Here is a 14,751-nt window from a genome sequence, read left to right on the forward strand (position 1 = left end):
ACCAGGGGAGGGCTCAGTTGATAGGAAATGAAAACCAAGAGTCAAGACCACCCCCGGCTGACGCAGCCAATGAAAGCTAGGGCTCCCAACCTCCAGACCAAGGAACATTTTCACGTGTTATTTTTGCTTTGTCTAGTAAAGCTTCTCAGTTTACGGTCTTCCTTTATGGCATTCTCTTCCTCCAAAGCCTCCATGTTTCCCTGTGAGCTCACGGTCCCTGGGAAGCCCAGTGCTTGGCCTGTGGCCCTCCTGGTGAGCTGGGGCACCAGGGCAGGCTGGGGGGATAGGTGATGCTCCCCCACACGCCCTATTCCCAGTGCTCTGCCAGGGGACCCTTCTGCTCAGGGGACCATGCTGGGCCTAGACAGAGGCACTCATTTCCAAGTGCTTAGTTGTAACTCTTTTCAAGGAAGGGGGTAGGAGGAAACATTCAGAAACCCTCAGATCTGGGGCGGGCTCTGGAAGTTCAAAACAAACAGGTGCTAATAACCGAGTTTCTCTTTAGAGACAGCTATCCCAGGTAGCAGGTGAGACTCACCTGGGGCGGGGCAGCATGGCAGCATCCTCTCTAAATGTAGAAGTCCCCAGTTGGCCCACCTCTGCCCTCCATGAACTATTAATAAGGCTGCATCTGAAAGCCCAGGTGAGCCTGTTGGATTTGGACCAGACAGGTGAGACCTGACTGCCGAGGAGAGACAGGAGCCAAGCAGGAGCCTGGCCAAAGGGAGGAGGCCAGTTTCTCCAGCCAGACGGACCACCTCAGCCAAGGTTGCCTCTCTCCATCCTCTTCCTCCATGTCCCAGCCCTTCCCATAAATATTCAGAATAAAATCCATCCCTGCCTCTGAGAGATCAGGTTTGATTTTTTGTATAAAATCGGGGGGTGGGGGTGTGGAGTCAAGTTGTGCCTGAGTAATAAATCTAGAACAGGTTCCCGTACACCAGGGGCTGACACACCAGGGACTCAACGTCTGCGGCCTGGAGCCGAGTCCTTAATTTGCTGATTCACTCCTAGAGAAAGCCTACCAGCTTTTATTTCCTCATTTATTTCCATGGATAGACTGTGTCTTCTCTCTCTACGGCAAGCTAATGGGTTTTATAATTACTTACTTGTGCCTTATTTTCATGTCCTATTCTAGTTTCAAAGTTGGAGTTTGGTGATTAAAATACTTACAACATCGATATTTTGTTTCCAAAGACATTTTAATTTGAACTGAGTAGTGCATCATGTCTCTTCATGCACTAGCGCACCGGCCTGTCGGCCTCGGCAGCCTCCTTCCTTGCTCGAGCGCCAGAAGAATGGCAAAGATTGACTGTGATGGCTAAACTCTTGCAAATTAAAAGCATCACACTGGAGTTGGGCATTGTGTCATATTTTTGGAGCCGTATGATTCAGAAAACCCCCCAAGTACAGATTCATTCCCTTTCTCCTAGAGAACGGTGCGGTGGACAGAGCGGGGGCTTGGAGTCGGGCTGAGCAGGGTGTGCATGCCAGCCCTCTCTTACTGGGTGTGTCGTTAGGTGAGTAGTTAAGCCTCTGTGCCTCAGTTTGCTCGTCTGCAAAACAGACAGTAACTAAATGTGACTGCTGAAAGCAGCGTCAGGGGCACCTGGGAACTCATCGAAACGCAAATTCTCAGGTCCCATCCCAGACCTACTGAGTCGGAAGCCCTGGGGATGGGCCAGCAGCGTGAGCTTGAACCAGTCCTGCCCGGGATGCCTACTCACATGCGACAGCCCCTGGTTTAAAGCACACAGCATACAGCAAGTGCTCAAATAGTTGGTTTCCCCCTTTCTCTTTAAATAGCAATTCTTTGCACCTAATGACTTGGGCACGAAATGAGCGAGTGATTCCAGCCTGCTTGCTCAGTTTTAGCTCCTACAAACTCCAGCCCCAGCTAGTCACTCCGGAGTGGGTGCTACAGCCCAAAACCAGCACGTAGTTCACCCGACAGAGGTCATCTTCCCGGGAGCACCTGGAAGAGAGTGTGGACAGATGACAACGTGTTATTTCATGGAGGAGTACTCCAGTACTCTCTTCATTTCAGGGAGAAACCAGGTATTTTCAGATTCCCAGACAGCCAGGCCCCTCGTGGGGCTGAAGCCTAGAGTAGATGCTGCCATCCTGTGGGCAGAAGAGAGACAGAGCCACGACCACCTGGCCATCCAACCGGCGCTGCTGGGCCTCTGGACACGCCAGGCCCCAGACGGGGAACAGATGTGGAAGCCTCTGCCCTGAGGAGCCTGCAAAAGGCCGGTGGGTGAGATGAGCCTGCCAGCCAATCGCGTACGGGCCCCGCGTGGGAGCCCAGAAGGGGCAGGTGCTCACCGCCGAGCGCCTGAAGAAACAACTTACATACACGATCTGTTCCCTGAGGGCGGCAGAGAATTTGCAGAACTACTAATAAAGTTTCGCAGAACAACAAATATACAGATTTTAAAAAATAAACTAAAAAATAAGAGTGACAAAAAAACATTATTCAAAACTTCAGTTTCTAATTACAGTCTCTCAATGGAGAAAAACACAGAACCAATGTAGCAGACGCTCTGTGAGCGCTCCCGCTGATAAGCTGGTACTCTCACTGGTATTTGATCAAATTCTGTAGGGGTATTTCATTATAACACGAAACACCATCCTCTGAGCAAATGCAATTAACTTAAATTCCATACATACCTAATTCAGTCCTTCAGAGAAGTAAAAGATATTTATCTACCCACCAAAACAACAAATTGCTTGAAAGAATGATGGAGTGTCAAGAGTATTTAGAGGCCTCTTGAACACCCCCGAGGCCAAATCTAGAAAAATCAGCGCATCAAAATAAATAATGAAGTAGCAAGTTACAACCCACTAAATAAAATAGGAAACATGAATCTAAACTGATGTAAATAAATAAACAAACAAATAATTTTTTTTGAATGCAAATTGGTACCGTTAACAGAATGGAGGTTCCTCAGACAATGAAACATAGACCTACCCTATGACCCAGCGATCCCACTCCTGAGTATATGTTCAAAGGAAACATCAGGATCCCGAAGAGATGTGTGCACTCCCGTGGCCACTGCAGCATTATTTAGAACAGCCAAGACACACGAACGACCTAAGGATGGATGAACAGGTAAAGAGAATGTGGTGTGGACATACCATTCAGCCTTAATCATTGGAGACGCCTTGGGACTCCTGGAGGACATGATGCTAAGCGCAGGAAGCCAGACAGAGAAGGGCCACCTGCTACGAGCTCTCCCTGTCTGCGGGACCTAAAACAGAACTCGCGGAAGCAGAGAGTAGACAGGTGGTCGCCAGGGACGGGCGTGGGGAGGTGAGATGCTGGTCAGAGGCCACGAAGTCTCCGTTCTGCAGGATGAGTAACTTCTGGAGAGAGAAAGTAAAGCTCAGTGACCATAGTTAATAATACTGTATTATATACTCGAAATCTGAGAGTAGCTCTGGTTTTTTTCTTTTATTTTTTTTAATTCCAGTATAGGTAACACAGTGTTATATTAGTTTCAGGTGCACAATACAGCGATTCGACCGTTCCGTAGGTGAAGAGAATGGTCACCACGGAAGAGGATGGAGTGTGGCAAGCATTTCACACCGTATTCCTCTATCAAATTGTATCACATCGTGCAGCTGAAATATACAGTTTTTATTTGTCAATTATACCTCAATAAAGCTGGGGGTGGGGTAGGAGGAAAGTTAGAACAACAACAATAATCCAAAATAAAATGAAATGCTGCCCCCCACAAAATATTACAAAGTGGAAAAGAATGACTCTAGAGTGAAAGAGCCTGGCAGACAGCACCCGAATCAAGTGAGGGGAGCATACGTCGTCATAACGGGGTGAATCAGAGCCTTGTCCCGTGTGACCCCGCTTCTGCCGAGCCTAACCCGAACCTAAGCAGGAGGGGGCGGCAGCGAACTCACAGGCACACATGGCAAGGTCGCTGCGGGCAAGCGGAGCCCGAAGGGAAGTCAAGAGACAGGAGACCTGAAGGCAAGATGTCGCTCTGACTCTTCTGCTCTGCACATCACGATGGGCGTGACCGGCTCCAGCAGAGCGAGATCTGACAGTGAACGGGCGTCTGTGTTGGCATCGACATGCCGACTCCCCAGTGGTTTGGGAAGCGGGGAGGCTGTACTAGTAACGTTTCTGTAAGTTTATGATTTTAAAATTAAAAGGAAAACTACTTTTTAAAAAAAAGAATACCAGTTCTGGAGTCGATTCCTGGGGTTGCAGCTTAGTCTCTTACAGTAGTTATGGGATCTCGGATCGCTGACAAAACTCTGGTCTTCATTTCTGTATCTGTCCAAGAGTAGAACAGTAATACCCACGTTGTGAGGTTATTATAAGGATTACATGAGAACAATAAATGTTATATATAACAGGGTAACAAAATTTATGATAGGAATCATTTAATTTATCACCCAAACTGGGATTCCTTTCAGAGTAAAAGGGGTGTTGACTGCTGACTCCCCAAAGAGATCATCAGAATGACCTGTTTTGAGCAAAGTTCAGTTTGTTGATTAATGTGGGAAGGGGGACCACTGTGTCGACAAACCACTTCCTTAGGGGCGTCTCGGAGGAAGGCAGTCGCGGATGCCTATTCAGAAGGTTTGCAGGACTGGTTTCCAGGAAAATGATTGGGATTGACCAAAATTGTGACGTAACATTTCAGAGGTGGTGAACAGAGGGAGGTTAGGGTTTTGAAGGGGGCCTCAAGAAGTAAACAGGCGTCTGATAAGCCAGATGAGTAATCAGCTCCTGTCAGAAGGGGCTCTGACCCTGATGAGGACCCGCTGAGTAGTCCAGATTCAGATAAATGGATTCTCTAGAAGTTCCTGAAACAACAAAGCTATTTGCCACTTCATCTTCCTGGGCATGACTTTCTTGGAGTTCAAGTCACGTTAATGCAGTCTTGGTTCTCAATCCTATTAAACTATGTGGGGCCGTAGCTGGTCTCCATTTTTCTTGGCCACCAACCAGACCTAGGGACAACAGGCGTAAACCAGGATATGTGGTAACCCTAACCACCAGCAGACAGGTACCAAAGCCGTATGGTAAAGGGGTCATTATCCCCACCTGGCAGATGGAGGAAAGCTTCCCAGAGGGGATCAGAGTCAAGGTCAGTCAGATAGTCAGCAGGAGCTCATCAGGTAACAGAGGGAAGGAGGAAGAGATGGGGTGGGGGGGACGGGAAGAAGTGAACCCAGCATAAGGAGCCAGGGCCTCCTGGGGAGCTACCTCTGCAGGGGTGAGTGGAGCAGGAGGGGGAGGCGCCTGGGTGCCTCACTCTGCAGTCTGGGCTCTATGCCAAGGATGATGCGAACCCCTGGAGAGTAGTAAGTGGGTGCGTGTCCACACAAGGACTTGGGAAGTCAAACAGCTGTACTGTGGGAAGACGGATTGCCAAGAAGCAACAGTGAAGAGGTGTTTCAGTCATTCGGGAGGGAAATGGGAGCCTGAAATAAGTCCAAATCAGTGAGAGTGGTGGATGGAAGAGAAGTTGGCAGAGCGAGGGGACTCCCCCTGTGGAGTTGCGGGGGGGCCACGGAGAGGAAGAAGGGGATCTGGTTGGAATTGCACCTGACGTGATAGCGTTGCCCTATCCAAGAACATGGTTCATCCTTTTTTCAAGAATTATCATTCGATAACATTATACAGTTTTCTTCATAGAGAGCTTACATTTCTTTTGTCTATTCCTACATGTAACATATTGCTTTGCTCTTATACATGGTATCTTAAAGCCTCAGCTCCCTTTCCCAAGCTGACGGGCTGAAGGTGGCTACTAACGCAATGGGCTGTTTTATCACTGGGCCAAACACCCAGCACTTTGGGACGCCAGCGTTTAAAGAGAGAACCACGCTATCCAGGTGCCAGCCAAGTGGCCAAATAGGAAACAGAGTGGTTCACCTGGCTTCTCTCCTCGGAGACAGCAGGACCACACCACCCCCCACCGATGCCAGAGCGTCCTCAGCTGCAGGGGAGCCTGATCAGACCTGCAAGGTGGGTGAGGAAGACTGCAGCGCCCCGGAAGGAGCTGGCCCCTGGAAGATTTCTCTCCAGGAAGCAGTGCTGCTTGTCGAAATGCCCCTTACCAGTAGCAGTGGGCAAGGAGGGAGGCTTCGGCACCCCGAGGTCCAGATCCGTACAGGAAACCCATACCCTTGGATGCCTGACACTGCACGTTTTCACATCCCACTAACTGGATTTTGGGTTTTGTTGTTGTTGTTGGGGGGGGGGTTTTACCCAGGAACCAAGTAAGGAGGTCACTACTGAATTTGCAGGAAGTGGTTAAGTCTTAGACAAGCGGAATTTTGGCAATTAGGTGCACAAGTTATAATGAATGAAGGACTATTTCAGAAACAGCTCAGATGCTATGTGGGTAACAAGCGACATTTTATCTAGCCCTTTTTCACTCCCAACGTCCTTTCCTATCTGTTATTTCATGTGATCCTCCCGACAACCCTATGAAGTGAGCAAAAAGGATAATATTATCCTAGTTATAGAGGTGTGGACACTGAGACCCTGGTGATTTCAGGACATGGCCAGGGCAGGCCCCAGAGTGGCACCCAGGAGAACCTGATTGGAGGCCACCAGACCCTGGACACAGTGCCCTTTACCTTTGCCGGTCATACAGAAATCTCTTCCCAGCTAACCAAGGTGACTTGACAGCTTGAAAAGTGAACATGAAAATTTGCTGGGGTGGAAAACATGAAATAAACCAAAGACAGATATAACTACAATTTATGCTAACCCAATGAAGTGTTTTACCCCCATTCATTATAGAGTCATAGGCAAGCTTATGATAAAAGGGGTACTCAGGATCGCTAACCTGGCCCAAGAGACATGAGCATGAGTGAGTGTTTCCTCACCTGGCACCGTTGGTTGATAGCATTCCCTGAGCAGGGACCTCCAGCTGCGCCCCCAAAGCCACATACAACTGCCGAGTTTGGGGGTGATCCTTTCTAAGCGGATGGAACCGTAAACAGGTCACACTTCCGCTGGGTAGCATCCTACATTCTTGGGCTGAGGAGACAGTTATATAAAGTATGTTTTACTGTCATCAAATATGCCGTTAGACATAAGATGGGCTCTTGCCCATGATAACTACATCGCTTCCAACAGAATACAGACGAAATGGTTCTTCCTGGAACAAAGTGCACTGCAGAATGTTTGGAGCCAGCAGCTGAATTAGCCTAAATCTTCATCCAAAAATTCTAAAGACTCTCTAAGAAGAATTGTGTTTTTTAACCATTGGGACATTAAAAGAAATTGGATACAAAGAATACAGTAAGAACTGGCTTTAATCTCCACTGGCTGAAGACAGGAGAGTGGGAGGGAACCCTCCGAATGACAGATAGGGACCATTCGGATTGAGTGAGCTCACTTCGACTCTCACGGCCGATAGCTAGCGTTACTTCTCCTGTTTCACATTTTTATTTTTTCTGAAAGTGGATTTTTTTTTACATAAAAGAATATTCTACTTATAGATCAGTCTCCTCCTTATGAATTTCTCCCCTAGTAACTCAGAGTGACCCTAAATGCAGGCCTAGGGCTTACGTTTTAAAAGACATTTGTTCTGCTTTTAAAAAAACGTGAGGGGCTATGTTTGGTTGGTTGACTGCTTAGACATCAGAGATGGCTTTCAGCTTTTGAGATAATTGACTAAATTGTTCTGGAACCATAACCTTCTGTTCATTGAGACGCCTCACGTTGAACTACAGAGCACACTTATCTCAACCTCGAAATGTTTTCACTATGTGTTTTGTTTAACTTTAAAGGACCTTTCAGAAACTGTTTCAAAGAAAGCTTTATCTCAAGGTCAGAATGCGGGTCCCAAGGCAGCTGGTTCCAGGCCGCTTCTCCCCCACCCCCGCTGGGAGAAGGCCCAAGGGCCTCAACGGGTCAGGGTTCATCCTCATCTCTCCCTTCTTGGCTCACTCCCCCGGCAACTAGCCGGCCTCTGGAAGGCCTCTCCCCGAGCCCCTCACAAGGTGGGGAAGACTCCAGGGGCTGCTGGGGGAGCCAGGCCCACCCTGGAGAGGGCGGCGGCCCAGGCTGACCTCAGATGGATGCCTCCCAGAAAGGGGGGTCTGCCGCAAGAAGAGGCCCCAAGGCACACGGGACACCCCACAGCAGACATGAAGACTCCCTGCTTCCAAAGCCTCTCTCTGGGTGATAGGAGTAGAAGTAAATTAAGTTTTTGTTTTTCTATACATGTCAAATTTTCAGGTAAGACCATGTGTTATTTTCACAAACAACAAAAAGCAATGAATATAATTTCTACTTCTAAAGTGGTATAGAGGGATGCCTGGGTGGCTCAGATGGTTGGGCATCTGCCTTCAGCTCAGGTCATCATCCTGGGGTCCTGAGCTCCCTGCTCTGCGGGGAGCCTGCTTCTCCCTCTCCCTGCCGCTCACCCTGCTTGTGTTCTCCCTCTCTCTCTCTCAAATGAATAAATAAAATCTTAAAAAAAAAAATAAAGAGCTACAGAGCTACATGGAAACATGGACTGTTAAGTGAGAAAAAGGTGAGTGCTACACGATACCTAGAGCATGATCCCAGCACTTCGGAAGGACGCAGGGAGAAACGGTTGGTACCATCCAGCCTGGAGGGCAGGCAGGAGCAGACTGAAGGGACAGGGATGAAAGAGGTGGAATTGGGACAGGAATCTTCTGGTCAGCGGGACTTCACGGAGTCCGAAAAGAGAACTCTGTATCCGCGATACTTAGTCTGCGGTTGTTAACGACATGTGAGTGTGACAGTTCCAATCAGCGGGGAAAGGGAGGACAGAGCACTCCCCCAGCGAACTGGGATGGAACACAGCCAAAGGGAAAGGGGCAGATTTGGACAGATTTGACCTCATTATAATTAAAAACTTCTAAACAATGAATGACACCACAGGCAAAGTTGAAAGGTAAGAGACAGACTTGGAGAAACATTTACATGTGAGGAGGCAGATATGCGCTGCATGAACCCCCCACCTCGGCAGCTCCCGGCACCAGGGACCACTGGCGGAGAGGGTAAGAGTGGGGCTAAGATAAAACCCTGATGGAAAGTCTGTTTAAGAAACAGCGAGACCGGGGTGCCTGGGTGGCTCAGTCATTAAGCATCTGCCTTCGGCTCAGGTCATGATCCCAGGGTCCTGGGATCGAGCCCCGCATCGAGCCCCGCATCGAGCCCCGCATCGGGCTCCCTGCTCTGCAGGAAGCCTGCTTCTCCCTCTCCCACTCCCCCTGCTTGTGTTCCCTCTCTCGCTGTGTTTCTCTCTCTGTCAAATAAATAAATAAAATCTTTAAAAAAAAAAAAAAGAAAGAAACAGTGAGACCGTCAGTGCCCCCCTTCCTCATGGGCTGCCTCTCTCGCTCCCCAGCGGGGGACTTGGGCTTCGGCATCTGGTTTGGGGTCACCAGATCCGGCAGAGGCTGAGAGCTTCTGTTAGGAGAACAGAAGGATAAAGGGAGAGCTTATTTTTTGAATAGTAAGACGCCTCAGCCCTCAGCCCTCTCCCCCTGCTCAATTCCCAGAAAGCTATCAACCAGGTTTATGCCTCCAGGCAAGAAACTGGAAGATTCTTCACTGGGGGAATCTGAAGAGGCTTAAGAGAAGAAAAAAAATCCAAAGATACCAACACTGGGGGTCCTCCAGATCACCCCTAACTGAGGTTCTCAGCCTCAGATGCATGTTAGATCTCTAGGGACCTTTTGAAAATTCACAGCTTTGTCCCCTTCTCTGGCTATTTATGCCGCTGCTCCTCTGGGCTTGACATCTGACAAAGGCTTTTTTCTATTTTATCAGTTATTTCAAAGAACCAACTTGTACCTTTACTGAGTCTGTTGTGAACTTGTGTTCTATTTCATTGTACTCTGTATCATCTCCTTCCTTCTACTTTCTCTGTGTTTAGTTTGGTGCTCCGTTTCTAACTTCCTAAGATGGATACTGACATCACTAATTTTCAGCCTTTCTTTTTTTGTGCTTTTTATATTGTGATGTATATACAATACATGGTATATATTCTATATTTTCATCAATAAATGATCAATTTTAAGGCTATAAATTTTCCCTCTAAGCAAGCACAGCTTTGTCTGCATCCTATAAGCTTAGATATTTTCAATATAGGTAGTTCAAAATATGTGTTCATCTCCATTGTGACTGGATCACCCCATCAGGTATTCAGAAATGTGTCACTTGATTGCTAAACATTTGGGGTATTATAGTTCTCTTGTTTGTTACTGATTTCTAAACTAATTCTTCTGTGGCCAGAGGATATTCTTGGTTTGATCTCAGTCATTCAACAATTGTTGAGTTGCTTTATGGTCTAACATGTAGCTAACTTTGGCGAATGTTCTAGAATGTTCTAGCACTGGAAAAGCATGTGCGTCCTGCAATTGTTGCAGAACAACACTTACCTGCTGTGTCTTGTCTTCAGCCTTCCGGCGAATGAGAGAGGTGTCCTGGAGTCTCCCAATACAACGGATAACTTCTCTCTTTCTCACTTTAGCTATCCCACTGTTCCTATTGTCTATATTCTGATGTTTTCTTCTTAGGTATTTACTAATTTTATACTGTTATATCTTCTTAGTGAACTGACCTCATTATCATTATGAAATATTCCTCTTCAGGGGCTCCTGGAGGGCTCAGTCATTAAGCGTCTGCCTTCAGCTCAGGTCATGATCTTGGGGTCCCAGGATTGAGCCCCGCATCGGGCTCCCTGCTCAGCTGGGAGTCGGCTTCTCCCTCTGCCTCTGCAGCTCCCCCTGCTTGTGCTCTCTCTCAAGTAAATAAATAAAATCTTTAAAAAAAAAAAGAAACAGGGCGTCTGGGTGGCTCAGTCGTTAAGCGTCTGCCTTCGGCTCAGGTCATGATCCCAGGGTCCTGGGATCGAGTCCCGCATCGGGCTCCCTGTTCGGCGGGAAGCCTGCTTCTCCCTCTCCCACTCCCCCGCTTCTGTTCCTGCTCTCGCTGTGTCTCTCTCTGTCAAATAAATAAATAAAATCTTTAAAAAAAAAAAAAAGAAACATTCCTCTTCATTTCCTTCTATCTTGCTCTTGACACTAAAATCTCCTTTATGTAATATTAGTGTTACTATATTTGCTTTCTTTTATTTTGTACATGCTAATCAACAGTTAAACCCATCTATTATTAGTGTCTGTCATGACATTGTTCAGTTCTAGAGTTTCCATTCGGTTCTTTTTTTTATAGTCTCCAGTTCTCTCCTGAAATTGTCCATCTTATAATTTAATTTCCGGAACACACGAATTACAGTTATCTTAAAGTCTGGGTGTGATAACTCTAGTATCTACATCCCCCGGAGGGCTCTTTCTTTATCCAACTTGTCTCCAAGGTTTTGGTAAAGTCTCACCTGTTTTATATGTCTATTTTTCATTAAGTGCTAGACCTAATGGACAAAAAGGATAGAGATCATTTGAAGTACTGGACTCTGTTCACCCAGAGAGGATTTATTCTTGTTTATAGGAGGAATTAGGGCAGGGGCAAAAGACCTGATTGAGTTGACTTAAGCTGGATTTCAATCTTTGTGAGAAGAGGCTATTTTGGTTCATTGTTACTCCTGGGGTCCAACGGGAAGCCTGGGATGTTTACCAGGACCCCTTCTCACTGATGAGCCCTGAACTCCGGGTATCATCTCCCCTGAGAAACTTCCAGAAGCTCTTCTCATCCTTTTAGCTTCAACTCTAGAATTGGGAGAGAGCTCAAGTGGGGCCAAGTGTTGGTCTCCCTCCATGGGACTCCCTGTCCTGCAGTGTCTTGGCCCACACGTGCTTTGCTGTCTTGGTAGTTTTCCATGCTTTCAGACAGACGTTCTAGAAATACTTTACCCAGCCTTTCTAATTCTGCTTGACCCGATACAATCTGGTTTGGAAAATGTTTGCATGATTTTTATTTACTCTTACCTACTTCAGTGAGTCTGAAAAAGGAAGCCCTTAAGAGTACCCAGAGCTATTTCTCAAACTTTCTCTCAAACGAAAAATTCTGCCAATAATAACTTTGAGAACCCATCAGAAAATAGGGGAACGCTCTGATCCAGCTCTCTTAGATGTCCTAACATATTTAGTAACATTCCTGGAGGGCTGCTGAGACAGGCCATTTCAAAGGCTTTTCTTTGCCTTTGTTTTGTCTCTCCCAAACTACCACAGCAAGACCGTCTGTGCCCACACACACACACCCAGCAGCCTGCTTCCTACACTTCTACTTACTCCCAACGCTAGGGGTTCAAACTCATGTATATCCAACCTCAGATGACAGAAAAGGCTCACAAAAGTAAAAACACATTTACAAGAGTTCACATAAAGGGAATCCTCATTTGGAGAGAAATTGTTATTTCTGCATCTCTTAAATGATTAGTGCTTTCCCCCATAACTGTGCCTCTGAAATGCGGTTCCTCCTTTTGAGAACATTCTCTCTCTTTAGTTTTCATCATGTGCTCTACTTCAGTCTCTTGGCCTCACCTTTCTCCAGAACCCTTAATCTCAGCTCCAGCCACCTGCTGGGACCACCTGCATAACTCCAACCACGTTCATGCAGGCACACACTGACCTCCTCCTCCCTGCCAACACTACGATACCCCTGTCCTTCTGTCCTGGGGCCACCCCAATGATGCTGAATTGTCAGATGCCAAAGGACACACATGCACAACACAGAAGGGTGGGGGAGTGAACCCTCATGACAGAAGGAAAACAGGAGTCTGTAGGAAAGTTCCTCTCTTCCTTACCCAAGAGTTTATTGAGTGATTGAAGATATCTTTAAAATATTCCCCCAGGGGCGCCTGGGTGGCTCAGTTGGTTAAGCAACTGCCTTCGGCTCAGGTCATGATCCTGGAGTCCCGGGATCGAGTCCCGCATCGGACTCCCTGCTCAGCGGGGAGTCTGCTCCTCCCTCTGATCCTCCCCCTCTCATGCTCTCTGTCTCCCATTCTCTCTCTCAGATAAATAAATAAAAAATCTTTAAAAAAAATAAAAATAAAAATAAAAATAAAATATTCCCCCAGGCGGACTTTCCTGAGACACACTTCACATGGCTTCTTGGAGGCTGGTCCCGTTAGACTGAGCTATCCCAGTTGCTCCAAGTGGCAGTTAGTTTGCAAACGCATCCTCATATTGGCTCTACTTCTTTCTCTGTATATGAAACCAAACAAACATATGATAATGACTGATTCATGCAGTTAAAAAGAAAAGACAGAAACAAAAAATTAGACAACAGTTTTGTATTAGTCAAAAGGGGTAAGCAAAGAGCTAAGTATTCTAGAGCTCTTGTATCATCCAGAAGAAAGTGTCAACTTTGTGTTTAAACTTTAGACCTTGTTAAATTAAAATACATGATAACTTTCAAGAATAACCACTAAGAAAAGAGGAAGCATAATTCCAAATCTTAAGAAAGAAAAACATGGAGTAGGAAAAAAGGTTCCCAAAGAACTCAGTTAAGTGTGTCTGGATGGCTCAGTCAGTTAAGCATCAGACTCTTGATTCAGCTCAGGTCATGATCTCAGGGTCATGAGATCGAGTCCCACATCAGGCTCCCTGCTCAACGTGGAACCTGCTTGAGAGTCTCTCTCTCCCTCTGCTCACCCCCATGCTCTCTCTCTCTCTAAAATAAATAAGTAAATCTTAGAAGAAGAAGAAGAAGAAGAAGAATTGAGTTAATCCAAAAATAAGAATGCAAGAAAGAAAAAAAAGCGAGAAACAAAATACATGGAACAAATAGAAATCAAAAAGTAAAATAGAATCAAAGACTAAATTTATCAAGAATTACAATAAATAGGGGCACCTGGGTGGCTCAGTTGTTAAGTGTCTGCCTTCAGCTCTGGTCATGATCCCAGGGTCCTGAGATCAAGCCCCGAGTCGGGCTCCCTGCTCAGCGGGAAGCCTGCTTCTCCCTCTCCCACTCCCCCTGCTTGTGTTCCCTCTCTCGCTGTGTCTCTCTCTGTCAAATAAATAAATAAAATCTTTAAAAAAAATACCATTCTAAATTTATTTACCAAAAAACCTGCAAAATAATTCTAAATTTCCTTTTCAAAAATCAGGATCAAGTAAACTGCCCAAGTCAAGAATGTCAAGAAGATATCACCATTTCTATTGACATTATACTAGAGGTCCAAACCAGTATTATACTTTAAGGAAAATAAAAAGCAAAATGACTGGAACTGACATTATTTTCATACAATGATTGTTTATATAGAAAACCCAAAAGAATCAATAAACAAATGATTAGAAGGAATGGAAAAATTATTAAAATCAATGACAAATTGTATCCAGGAAGGCGGCTGGATAAAATATCAACTTACAAAACTATTTTCTACTCTAGCAACAAACTATTACAAAGTGTAAATTTAAAGGATATCACAATAGCAACAAAAACTACAAAGTATCTAGGAATAAACCCAACACAAAATGTGCAAGATCTGGATACAGAAAACAGTAAACCTTTACTGGAAAGACACTAGTGAAGACCTAATAAGCAGATAGCTATCCCTTGTTTATAAACTGGAAGACTCAGAACCAGAAAGATGTGAATTCTATCCAAACTGATCTGTATATTCAATGCAATGCCAATTAAAATCCCAACAGGTTTAGTGCCGTGTGTCTGTGCAACTTGAGAAGCTTGTTCTAAAATATGTATGGAAAAACAAAGGACCAAGAATAGCCCAGATAGAAGATGAAGAAGAAAAATAAGGAAGATTTTCCTCTACTAAATAATCAAGACTTTTTATATAACTATGGTAATTAAACAGTGTGGTG

General features: G+C 45.8%; 1 long non-coding RNA gene across 1 annotated transcript; it reads right to left on the minus strand.

The window, feature by feature from the left end:
* Positions 1–1,220: 1,220 nt before the first annotated feature.
* On the minus strand, positions 1,221–11,179 carry LOC118532350 (uncharacterized). Its single transcript, XR_013449530.1, has 3 exons — positions 10,590–11,179; positions 3,142–4,300; positions 1,221–1,975 (listed from the first exon to the last, which is right to left on the minus strand). It is a non-coding gene; the product is annotated as an uncharacterized LOC118532350 (long non-coding RNA).
* Positions 11,180–14,751: the final 3,572 nt, after the last annotated feature.

The sequence above is a fragment of the Halichoerus grypus genome, chromosome 7 (genome assembly GCF_964656455.1).
Source record: "Halichoerus grypus chromosome 7, mHalGry1.hap1.1, whole genome shotgun sequence".
NCBI lineage: Eukaryota > Metazoa > Chordata > Mammalia > Carnivora > Phocidae > Halichoerus > Halichoerus grypus.